General features: G+C 40.4%; 1 long non-coding RNA gene across 1 annotated transcript in view; it reads right to left on the bottom strand.

The window, feature by feature from the left end:
- The window catches only part of LOC123394387, a 235,800-nt gene that overhangs the window by 98,104 nt on the left and 124,098 nt on the right, over window positions 1–13,598 (bottom strand). The window lies entirely within an intron of this gene.

Raw genomic sequence — 13,598 nt, 5'->3', positions numbered from 1 at the left:
GGCACTGGGTGGCTCAGTGGGTTAAAGCCTCTGCCTTCAGCTCAGGTCATGATCCCAGGTCCTGGCATCAAGCCCCACATCGGGCTCTCTGCTCGGCAGGGGGCCTGCTTCTCTTCCTCTCTCTCTGCCTGCCTCTTTATCTACTTGTGATCTTTCTGTCAAATAAATAAATTAAATATTAAAAAAAAAAAACTTAAAAAAAAATAGCACGAGAGTTGTCACAAAGGAAGGCAAATGGAGGACAGAGTTGTGTCAGCTACAAGAGTCTAAAACTACTCCTGAGAGGACAACAGAGTGGCAGACGGACAGGCTGCGCTGAGAAAACAGCTATACTTTAAAAAAAAAAAAAGTTACCTTAGGATGCTACGGAAGGGTACTCATTCATTGGGAGCATCTACAATACAATGTGCTAACTTCATTAGTCTCAAGTCTACAAGATGGCTGTGCTAGCTCCCAGTGGTCACCAGAGAGTTCTGCAATAAAAGTATCTATGCATATATAAACAAGGGCAGTGCACTGGCTTCTTGGATATGTATCTAGTGTTTAAAGGAAATCATTTCAGAGACATACAGTGTTACATCAGTTCAGGAATGTGCAGAGATCAAAGGGGTCCAGACTTGTGACACTTAGAGCAAGTTGCCTAGTAGAAAGCAAAATCCTCATACTCCCGAACTGTGTAATAGAGTAACCTTTAAAATGAGGAGAGTATATTTAAATAGGTATGCTTCAGAAGTTTGTGGTCAGCTGGAAGGCAACCATTTTAGAAAGAACTGGGTGAAATGCACACTTTAGTCACAGGGCTAGAGCTGAGATGTGGTGTGTGCGGAACTGACAGATTTTGTCCAAATTTCAGAGGAGGTGACTTAGGTAAGGTAGGTCAGAGATCACAAAGAATCCAGAGTTCTAGATTCTAGAACTAGGTAAACAGAGTTCTACCCTGTTCTAGAAGAGTAATTAAAGAGTTATGGACTGTAGCAGGTATTATGTGGATAGCAGGGATGGATGGAGGGATGGACCCAGGTAGAAATTCTCCACCAAGACAAAGCCAAAGCACAAAGATAGTGAGTGTACAAGGCTGGAGGAAAGCTCAACATAATGAAATAATATCTTGCTCCAAAAATAAACCACCAGAGCTGTTAACATGCAGTGTCTTGCTTTGAATGTCAAGCAACTTTCTGTAGGACCTTGTAGGATGATAGCACTGAAACACCAAAGTCAGCCTCTGAAATGGAGCCCTCCCTTCATACTGCAGAAGAACCTCAGAGATCCTAAAAGAAACTAAAACTTTACTTCAAAAATTTGCTTTGAGGTCTGAAAATAAAACAAGATGTATTCCAAACTCTGAAAGGACTGATCTAAACCACTAGAGAGCTAGTCCTAATTTTAAAACCTAATGGCATGAAGCCAAGCTTCTGCTGGTGCCCTTAACCAGGCAAGGAACAGCGTATAAGTAAAAAGGGCAGCAGATCACTAGCGGGCACATTTGTCTCAGAACGTACTGACAATTGGTTGGGACTTTTCCCCCTCATTGTTCTGATTACCCCCACCGGGCTCTTAGCTCTTTCTGCTGTTGTGTGAACACAGAAAATTCTCACTGAATACACATTCTCATTCTCTCTTTCTCCTTCTCTCTCACTATTTTCCTTAATTTTCCCTTTCTATTTCTACTTTCCTTTTTTTAATTTATTTTTTATTTATTTGTCAGAGAGTGAGAGAGATGCATGGATAAGCAGGGGTGAGCGTCTAGTAGAAAGAGAAGCAGGCTCCTCGCTGAGCAAGGAGTTCAAAGCGGGACTCCATCCCAGGACCCCGGGATCATGACCTGAGCAGAGGGCAGATGCTTAACTGACTGAGCCATCCCGGTATCTCTCTACTTTCCTTTTAAAATCCTCTTCTCTACTTTTGTAATTTTCGCCTCTCCTTTATCCATTTCCCTTCCCCATCACTGTATGTCTTTCTCTTTTCGCAAACTTTAAGGTTATACCATATTTTTAATTATTTCTTTTGATTACTAGATTGACAGAATTCTGTTTCTAATTTTAAAGTAAATTGTATAATGTACACACACACACATACACACACAATGTTATACTGTTCTTCAAAAACAGAAGAAAATGTAGTTGATTTTGTGCGTGGGACATTCTTCTGCTCTTTTATTGTTTCTTTCTGAGGTCCCCCCATCACATAGCATCTGGGCTATAAGGAGTAGCACCTGAACTATGAATCTGCTGCTGACCTTTCAAAAGATCAATACATATCCACATTAGCCTTTTTTTTAATCCTCTGAAATGAATGGAAACGGATGCCAAATTTTCCCTTTGCAAGCATAAGCATTTTTAGAAGGTGAGAGGAAAGGAGCTGTTCAGTGTTATATTTTACAAAATTAAACAACCTGGCACCTTGGCACAGCACTCAGGGAAAATATATCATGCTTCTGAAAGAGTCTTTTCTAGTATCATTATCTTCTCCAGCCACACAGCATCCAAACTCTCCTTCCATCAGGACCGTCCAGGCCCCTGTGCACAGTACAGAGACCTAGCATACTACACCACTTCTTATCTTCACAACCTATTTCTGGGCTCATTTATATGCATGCAAAAGTGGGCTTCTATCCCCTGGAGAGTTGGCAGGCATCCTGCGGTCTCATTCCTCTTGTCCCCGAACATTAGACACTCTTTTGCCAATGAAAAGCCACCAGAGAAATCATGTAGATCGACAGTCTTGGAAATTTCACTTTTATCTCAAGTCGATTAGCAGGGTTTTTTTTTTTTTTTTTTTTTTTTTTTCATTCCTACTGTCAGCACAGAAAGATGACAAGTTAAGGGAAATGTAAAGTAAATGCTGATGGAAAGCAACTTAGAAAGCAAGACTCAGGCAGTTCAGTTCTCAGTAGTAAAAAGACATATTCTACCACTGATTTCTCTCCCACAAAAGATGGTAGAGACTCCGGCAATTGTTGCTGGAAAGTGAAGTTCTCTAAGATGAATTTCCCTTTTCTACTGTCTTTTATTTTGAAATAGGGGTATGTTATGCTAGAACACTTCAATTTCCCTCTTTTCAGCACCAAAGCTCTTAAGCTGGGACCTATATAAACTGGCTTCACGGTCCTGCCTATGTATCTCCCAAAGTCTATTCCTACCCCTTCCATTGAACTAAACTTCTCTCAGGTGTTGTCATTAATCTCCTATTTGTCAAGTCGGATTTCGCCTCAATGTTAGTCTTCCTGATCTCTTTATTACCTTTGACGCTGTCCACCTGCTCCTTCATTCTAGGTCTTCTCTTGGTTTCCATGATATTCATTGTATATTGGTAAGTGATTTTCCTTGAAAATAGTCCAGCAGTAATGCTTTATAAAGGATTGGTTTCAAGTAATTCCTTAAGAAAGGATATGACACAACCAGAGAAAAGTATTTGGAAATACCTTAAGTAAGACAAAACTTCAATGACTCCATAACCACAACTGGTCCAAAATATCTTCAACATCAAAATTAACATAAAAATTGATCCGCCTTGATTTCCTATTTATATGCAGGCGACATGCATTTCACAAGCATATGAAGAGATCTGGTCCCTAGATAAAATTGTAAAATAAAACAAATTCCCTTGATAAAATTGTGTAATAAAACAAATTTCCTTGGTGCCCTCCACATTTCTTGGAAGAGTTCTTAGGCTGAAAAGGTAAAATCCTACAAAGGAGTGCCATGCACAGGGTCACCTTCTTCCACAGTCTTCTAAGATCCAAGATCCCATTTTCATTTTCTCCCTCCTATTCTTCCTTTGCTTACATCTCCTATTAACCTTCAACAGCTAACCAAAAAAGTTATTCGATTATCGTGGTAGAAACTATGCATACCAGGATATAAATGAGTTCAGTATTCTTAAAAATGTGTCTGCTTTTAAAATATGAGCTACTTAACACACTTGAATGTCTGGTTTTTGAGCTGTCAGAATCTGAGATTGACTATCTCATATAAGTCCTCAGTTGACTCCTCAAAACTTAATCACAAGGAAGAGGTTCATCAGTTCCCCTCTACCTTACTATGCTTTGAAGAGCAAGGAGAGAGGAGCATTGTTTTCAAGGTAATTGCAGTCACCCACTGAGTGATACTCGGTTCAATATCTTTAAGCCACCCTTCCTTCTGCCACTATGAAGAGAGGGTATTACATCCCATCTAGTTTTGTCAGTTCAACTTCTTTCATGTTTCGATTTGCCAAGAATTTTTCTAAGTACTATTATTTCTGATAAAAATAATAATAACAACAACACATCAGTCTTTTACCTCAAGAAGCATTCGTCAATTTTCCATTTTCATCGTTCTAAGAGGGAGATGAGCAAACATTTTTTAAAAGGTCCAGGTAAGGGGTGCCTGGGTGGCTCAGAGGGTTAAGCCTCTGCCTTTGGTTCAGGTCATGGCCTCCGGGTCCTGGGATCAAGCCCCATATTGGGCTCTCTGCTGGGCAGGGAGCCTGCTTTCCCCTCTCTCTCTGCTGCTTCTGTGCCTACTTGTGATCTCTCTCTCTCTCTCTTTGTCTAATAAATAAATAAAATATTAAAAAAAATAAAGTCCAGATAATAAATATTTCTGCCTTTGTTGACCAAGAGGCAAAATCAAAGCTATTTTATACATATTTATATAACAAGAGAGAAAACAAAGTTCCACACATATTTTATTCATGAAATTAAGAACTTTATAAACATTGAAATTTGAATTTCATATGATTTTTATGTGGCACCAAAATATTCTTTTAATTTCTTCCTTCAACCATCTAAAAATGTAAAAACCATTCATCAAAACAGACTGGGAGGTCCTACAAAACACACTGGGAGGGATGCATGGGTTGGGATGGGGGCAGAGTGGTAGATTTGACTGTAGTTTGTTGAAATCTGTTTTTGAAAACACCTCAGATTGTACAAATCCATTCATTTAAGTCCTTATCTTTAACAGAATAAAGCTTACTATCAAATACCTTTGAACTGGGTACCTCTGATTTTGTATCCCTGTCTTCTTTGCTTCTGAATGCAGATTTCATTCTTGGCTACTGCAAACGGGTCTTCTCTAGAAGGTGGAGAGTATGGTTGCAGGCAGCTGTAGGCTTATATGCCAGCTTACCTACCTCGGGAGGAGGGTTTCCCCACCTCTGGTTCTGTATATAAAAACCCAGGGAGGATCACTGTAGTTGATGCTGTCAGAACTTCACCCACATCTCTCTCAGGGTCAGGTCCATTTTTTATGCACATGTCTCCTAGTGTCTGTCACTCTTAACAGCCAACACCTGCATCTCTTTGTTGGAGGAATTGCCCTGAGGCAATTGTTCCTCAGTGGAACAGCTAGGCCTGCACACACAGACTGCTAGAAGTGTCTCAAAAAATATGTCCCTGGAAGGTAGCCTTTAGACAATGACTGATAGGTGTAGAAATATACTCTAGCTCACTGAACTGAAAGTGAGGTATAGCCTGCACCGTTTCCAGAGATTTCCTATGGGGTTGAGCCAAAGGTACCTATGTAGAAAAGCGTTAACACAACAGGTCTAAAACTGCTAGCCTTAAAAAGTTCCTCTTGCAAGGTTAGCCCTGAGCTAGGATCTGGAATCTTGGGTATAAGAAGAGTTTCCACCATTAACTGTACCTAAGCTGTTGGTACACACAATAGGGTTAATGCTGAACACGTGCTTTCCTTCTGGGAGCTTAGAACTTTGGTAAGTGCCTGGCACCAATAAAGCTTCGGGCACTGAGCCTCTAATGATCTAATGATCTAATGATCTTCCCTGGTTGACAACATTTCATAAGTGTTGTCACAGTTTATTGACTGGAGAAATGGAGTGTCATGTGGGACCCCACTGAAGGATCTCTGTAGAAAGCTTTTGTGGGGTTTCCTCTGAACCTCATCCTAAACACCCGTTTTCTCTTAGCTCAATTTGCTTTGTATCCTTTCACCTTAAAAAATCTTAGCTGTGCACATGACTATATGCTGAGTCCTGTGAATCCTCCTAGTGAACCATCAAAGCTGGGAGTGGTCTTAGAGACCCCGGACACAGTACTCTTCAGAGGACCTGCTTGACACTATTTGCTCAGTGTTCTCTCCTTCCCAGTTCTACTTTTGTCCACTCTGACTTTCCTCTAGATCTTTCCTGGGATATTTTCTAATAAATCATTTTGATAGCACTCCTCATCTCAGGGTATACTTCTGGGGAACCCAACCCAAGACAGTTTCTGATAATTTTGAGCCTTAAGCAATGACTGTAATCAGAAAAAAACAAGGTGTTCTGACTGTCTAAACCCTGACATGGGGTTCCTATCCATGGCCAGGGAGAAAGACCTTTCACTGGAAGTAGGGGGAAGGGAGGGCAGGGGCTGGACAAACACAAGTAATAGATAAACCAGAGATGATGTGGCCTTTCCTTAGATCTAAAGACCTAATTACTAATACAGTATGATATTCTTGAGGGAATATCCTCATCTGAAAACACCTTTCTTCTTTACTGGCCATTTTTTCACACAGTGAGATTTTATTACCTCACAAGAGTGATGGTATATGTAATAAGAAAAGAATCAAAGCTTTGTTGAAATGAAGATGCTTGCCCTTTTGCAGTCCATGTTCACAGCTAAATGACTTGCATCTCAAGGGTGCCTGGGTGGCTCAGTGGGTTAAGCCGCTGTCTTCGGCTCAGGTCATGATCTCAGGGTCCTGGGATCGAGTCCTGCATCGGGCTCTCTGCTCAGCAGGGAGCCTGCTTCCTCCTCTCTCTCTCTCTCTGCCTGCCTCTCTGCCTGCTTGTGATCTCTGTCTGTCAAATAAATAAATAAAATCTTTAAAAAAAAAATGACTTGCATCTAAAAAACTAGCTTTTCAGCCTCTAACTCGGGTTTGTGCATTAGAAAAATGACAACTTGCTTTGTATCACAAAATTTCAGTGGAAACTCTGAACATTAAATCCATAACATCCAAAGATATATTTGACTTAATTTATCAAGCTAAAATTCTATTATGAAATTTATAGATCTTTAAATAGTACTGCTAACTAGGTAGAGTATCACACCCCAGAGACATCCCATCCATACTCATAAGCATTTTCTTAGTAGGTGTTTCCTTCCTACCTTTCAACCACATACTCCTGGAGCATCTGCCCTTTTTTGTTTTTGTCTTTCTTAACTAGGATTTATTTTATGCATTTGTCAAACCGTCTGATAATAAAAGAAATACATTCACACATTTCAAAAGATACAGATAGGCACAAAATGAAAGTAAACGTCATTCATAATCTCATCTACCAGAGATATGCGTGGTTAAGGCCTTTTAATGAATATGTATGTATTTGCTTACCAAAAAAGAGGCTCATATGACTAATGACTAATACCATCTCGTCATTCACTTGTTTACACTTGAAAAATATGGAACGAGCATCTTCCTAGTACTTACAGGAACTTCCTAGTACTTCCTAGTACTTATAGTATTTCCTAGTACCATAATAATAGTACAGAAAGCTACCTCATTTCTTTTTATAATGGCCACATAGCCCTCTATGTTATGGCTGCCACCATTAATTTAACTATTTCCTTATAAATGGTGACATTTAGGTTGCTTCTAATTTTTCATTACCCAAACAACTGTGTGGTAAATATCATGGTACATATTTCTTAAAGAATTTGTAAGAGTATTACTATAGGATACATTCCTTCAAGTTGACTGGCTGAATCAAAACATATATACATTTTAATCTTAAAATAATTTCAAAATGGGCTCAAAAAAGGCTAGACCCATTTTAATCCCTTAGCTAGTGGACAAAAGTACCAATTTCTCCTCACAACATTAAGTACTCTAGGTCTCTACAAACTTCTCTAATATGATACAAAATATATTTATACTTTAAATTTCCATGTTTTGATAATTTAGTGGCTTTAAGTATCTTTCCAATGGTCTGTTGATCATCTCTATGCCTACCATGATATATTTTGGGGTCACTTAATTTTCCTTTTTTAAAATTAGACTAATCACTTTTTCCTAATAGGAGCATTTTACAAATTTTGGATATTAATCCTTTATCATTCATATATAATATAATGTTTTACCTATTTTCATTTGTCCTTTAGTGGTTTTATGCAAATTTTTTTTTATTCCAGACTCAGATTTTCCTGTTAACCATTTCTTTTTTATTTTACTCCTATTGTTTCTCACTTTCTTATCATATAATAAAGGGCTTTCCCACTTCCATATTACAAAAATATCTCCTGCATTTAGTTTAAAATATTTGAACTGTTTATTTATAAAATAAATAAAACAAAACCGATACAATGCATGCATCTCTTTATATCACTTTATTTCTACTTCGAAGCTTCACCCTTAATATACGTGTCCCTTATCATCAAATCCCACTTAATCATCACTTTGTCTAGCTAAGTACATTTCTTTCCTTTCATCTTTGCTCAAAGCCAATCCTTCATTCTCATAAATTCCTTATCTGAATTTCACCCAATTTACCTAATTGGTCCCTCTCTATCCTTCTAAGGCTTAAGGGAGCGAGCATGCTTTTTCAAGTGCAGATTCATTAGTTACATGCAGAGGATGAGTGCTGCCCTTTTCACATAATGCTTTCCTTTCCAACTAAATTAATGGGGCCATGTTCTTGCCCTATCACACAAAAATTCCAATAGGCACTCATGTTTCTATATTTCCCTTATAATGCATCTAGTGTGCTCCAAACTGAAGCACTCTCGCATCTCTACTTTTGTCCTCACCTCAACTGGGTTTGCCCCCTTGACTTTCTTACCTATGTTAATGGCACCTAGTTATCTACAGTAGTAGTGTCCTAGGGCTGCCATAACGAAGTGCCACAAACTAGATGTCTTCAACAACAGAAATTTATTCTCTTAGTTCTGGAGGCCAGGAGTCCAAAATCAGTATGTTGGCAGGGTTAGTCCTTCTAAGGGCTATGAATAAGAAATCTATTCCATGCTTCTCTCCTAGGTCTAGTGTGTTACTAATGATCTCTGGCATTCCTTGGCTTATGGGAGCAGCACCCTAATTTCTGCCTTTATTTTCATCTGGCTCTCTGTTTGCCACCTATATCCACAACTCCCCTTTTATAAGGATATTGTATTGTTTTAAGGGTCCACCCTACTCCAGTATGACTGCATCTTAACTAGCTACATGTGTAATAACTCTGTTTCCAAAGAAAGTCACATTCTGAGGTATTAAAAGTTTGGACTTCAACATGGAAATTTGGGGGAGAACACAATTCAACCTAAAGCTACATCTTTGTCACTTCCCTTTTCAACCTTCCACTCCTTACCAATATCAGATAGTCCCCCACCCCCAAGTCCTGCACAGGGTCCTATTATCATCCATACTTTGCTATCCCAATGTTTAGGTTCTTGGTACCCAGTCCTGAATGAGTGCAAAAACCTCTTAATTTCCACCACTCAATTTACACTACACCCTAGAAATATACTGATCATCTTAAGATGCCATTATATAAATGGTATAATTTATAGTATTATAGTATATTTTTAGTATAAATGGTAAAATTTTAGTGACTTTTCATTACCTATAATATAAAATACAAGTTTTAGCTTACCTTGGCATTCCAGTGATTCTTAGCCTTGGCGTCCCTAAAATCAAAGCCTGAGACAGGGATTAGGATTCATGTCATTTAATTTTGGATGAGAGCTTGGACAACATAACTGTGATCTCTCAAGTGTGAAACCAGAAAGGATGAAATGTCAATTCAAGGATGTGTTATTGAGCAGGTTAATTACTTGGTAACCAGGACCTGATCCAGTCCTCTTATGGAATCTCTGAAGCTCCATAGAGAACAGGTCTCAGAAATGCTCATGTGATGGGCAATGCTCTCAATTCTCTACTGTTGGTCCAAGGTTGCACATACTTGTGTCAAAATGGTTAAGCAGGTGTGGCTAAGTTGCACACGGGTGGCTTAGTCAGTTGAGGATCTGACTCTTGGTTTTGGGTCAGGTCATGATCTCAGGGTCCTGGGATTGGGCCCAGCCTCTGGCTCCACATTTAGCATGGAGTCTGCTAGAGATTCTCCCTCTACCCCTCACCCCCCACCACTCACACATGCTCTCTAAAATAAACAAATAAGAAGGAAGAGGGGCAAGATGGTGGAGAAGTAGGATACCCTATTTCAACTGGTCCCCTAAAGTGAACTAATTATCTACCAGTAGACTCTGAACACCCATGAAATCAGCCTGAGTTGTAGAATTATACACTTCTGGAACTCTATGGGGGCAGAAAACACCAGTGGAGAAGTAAAGGAGTGGGAATGATCAGACTGATATTGCAGGATAAACAGAAGGGGGAGGGAGCCACCAGAAGCGACCCATTGGAAAGTTATATCCCAATACAAGAGTGCCCTGTGATTAGGGACCATCATTAACTTGGAGTCTGGTTAAAAGCACTCAAAAAGAGCAAAAGATCTTAAGGGGCAACTGCTGGAATCGGGAGGTCATGGGCACGGGCCTAAGCCCATGGTTCCAAGCCCATGTTCCCAGGAGGGCCACTGCCGGTGGCCACCCATGTCAGAGAGAGTGCGGTGGAACCCCCAGAGTTGTGCGGCTTGCACCACGGATCAGCTGGGCCCACTCCCACCCCCGCATGAGGGAGTCTGGTGACAGTGCCAGCCTGCACTTCCTAGAACTTTTGCGTACTCTGCGACCGGAGTCAGACCTACTCCCTGCCAACCCATGTGGGTACTAGCTAGCAGTCTCTTGAACCGGCTGAGGGTCTGGACTCTCCCACCTGGGGCTTGAAAAAACTCATTGCGCTCTCTGGTCAGGATCCCTCCATGCAACCTGTGCAACTGTGAGGTCTGGACCCTGGGCAGCAGTCCTGGCAAAGGCAGCCACAGAAGCAGACTCCCTGGACCAATATTGCTGTGGTTTTAGTGGCACAGGGGTGCGGAGATTAGCGGGTGCTTTGGGCAACCCCTGAGACTGTGGCTGGAGACATGCACTGCCTGTGGGAGGCTGCACGGCTCAGCGGAGAGAGGAGAGTCTGTGTGTTCTGGACCCAGTGCTTCTCTCTGAGATGGAGGTCTGGGTGCAGTTTGCTTTCCACTAACCCTCCGAAAAGCCGCAAAAAGCCGCCAAAGAAAAACACACCTCCAGAGAACAAAAGCTTGAAAAACCAGTTTCCACAGAGTCCAGTCCCTTGATAGGGAACAGGAGGACTCAACCCAAACACAACTGACTGAAAAACGATGCCACAGTCCCCTTCCCCAGAAATCCAGTCAAAAGAAGGAGAGGACAACCATCACGGGGTCCTCATAAAACTGTAAAACTTCAATATCAAGGAAAAACAATATTTTAAGCTCCCAGCATTGCCCTAAAACCTGTATATTTCATAGATACAACTTTTACTTTTAATTTGTTCTCACTATTCTTGTTCTTTTTGATTTTTTTAACCTACTTACCATTACAACTAGAGGTTTAATACAACATATTCCATAATAACTTTTTTTTTTAAAGATTTTATTTTTATTTGTCAGAGAGAGAGACAGAGAGCGAGCATAGGCAGACAGAGTGGTAGGCAGAGACAGAGGGAGAAGCAGGCTCCCTGCCGAGCAAGGAGCCCGATGTGGGACTCGATCCCAGGACGCTGGGATCATGACCTGAGCCGAAGGCAGCTGCTTAACCAACTGAGCCACCCAGGTGCCCCCCATAATAACCTTTTAACTTGAAGTTTTTTCATACATATACCTCTGTTTTTCTTTTTGTTTTCTATTTTTCTAATATACATATAGATATAATCTTCAAGATAATCCTCTTATCCTAATCAATACTATCCCTAAATAAAAACCAGTTTTATTCTCCTTTTATCTCGGAAAATTGAGTCCTTTAGCAAAGATATCAAGACACACCAAGGAAGAATCAAAATAACCTTCCTTGACCACATCGAGGTTTTATAACCACCCTGCCATCTTTTTCTTCTGTCAGTATTTCTGTGTATTGGTTTTGTTCTGGCATTATATAAATCCTATCCTTGGGGTTCCTTTTGGCTGGGCTCTTTATTTTTTTCTTGTCATTTACTTTTGTCAGTCTTTTTGTTTATCCGTTTTTGTTTGTTTACCTTATAAATCTTAACTTTGGGGCCCATCCTGCTTGGATCATCTCTTTTTTTCCTCACTCTTTCTCCTTCTCTCTTTCTTTTTTCTTTCTTTTTGGTGGTGACTTTTGATTGCTCAGAAGCATTCCAGGGTGCACCTTGCCTGGATTACAATTGATATATTCAGCTATACATCCTCTCAACCACCTCTCACCAAAATGATTAGGAGGAGGAACACTCAACAGAGGAAAAATTCAGAGTCTGTGCCCTCTCCATCAGAACTATTGGATAGGGACATAAACAGTATGTCAGAAAGGGAATTCAGGGTAACAATTATCTAGGCAATGGCTATGCTGGGGAAAACCATTAGTGACAACATAGAATCTCTAAGGACAGAAGTGAAAGCCAGCTGGGAAGAAGTTAAAAATGCTATCAATGAGATCCAATCTAATCTAAATACTCTGACAGCTAGGGTAAGGAGGCAGAAGATAGAATTAGTGATCTAGAGGACAAATTGATAGAGAAAAAGGGTCAGGAAGAGGCATGGAAGAAACAGCTTAGAAACCATAAAAACAGAATTAGGGAAATAAATAACACCATGAAACATTCCAGCATCAGAATTATTGATATCCCTGAGGAGATGAAGAAAGAGAGAAGACTGAGGGGTCTGGGTGGCTCAGTGGGTTAAAGCCTCTGCCTTTGGCTCGGGTCATGGTCTCAGGGTCCTGGGATCGAGCCCTTCATTGGGCTCTCTGCTCAGCAGGGAGCCTGCTTCCTCCCTTTCTCTCTGCCTGCCTCTCTACCTACTTGTGATCTCTGTATGTCAAATAAATAAATAAAATCTTAAAAAGAGAGAGAGAAAGAGAGAGAAAGTGAGAAGACTAGAAGATATAGTTAAACAAATTCTGGCTGAAAATTTTCCCAATCTGGCAAATGGAAACAGCATTCGTGTCCTAGAGGTAGAGAGAACACCCACCTCCCCCTCAAGAACAACAAATTTAGAAAGACCTCAAGGCACTTGATTGTGAGACTGACAAATCATAATTTTAGACAAGAGCTTTTGAGAGCAGCTGGGGGAAGAGACTCCTTACATACAGAGGAAGCTCCATCAGAATAACATCAGACTTGTCCCCAGAAATCTTGCAAGACAGAAAGAGCTGGCAAGACATATTCAGGGCACTAAATGAGAAGAACATGAAGCCAAGAATAGTTTATCCAGCAAGGCTGACATTCAAAATGGATGGAGAGATAAAGAGTTTCCAGGACTGGCAAGATTTAAAGAGTATGTGACCACCAAGTCATCACTACAAGAAATATTAAGGTGGGGGGGTTCTATAAAAGAAGAAAGAACCCAAGAGTGACATAGAAGAGAAATTTATGGAGACAACCTGTAGAAACAAGAATTTCACAGGCAACATGATGTCAATAAAAATGTATCTTTCAATAATCACTCTCAATGTAAACAGACTAAACACTCCCTAAAACAGCACAGGATTGTAGATTGGATAAAATGACAGGACCCATCCATATGTTGTCTAC

This window comes from Mustela putorius, unplaced genomic scaffold, assembly GCF_011764305.1.
Source record: "Mustela putorius furo isolate JIRA1106 unplaced genomic scaffold, ASM1176430v1.1 tig00003834_pilon_pilon_pilon, whole genome shotgun sequence".
Lineage (NCBI taxonomy): Eukaryota > Metazoa > Chordata > Mammalia > Carnivora > Mustelidae > Mustela > Mustela putorius.
Note: the sequence above shows the minus strand (reverse complement) of the source record. Positions and strands in the feature narration are given on the sequence as shown.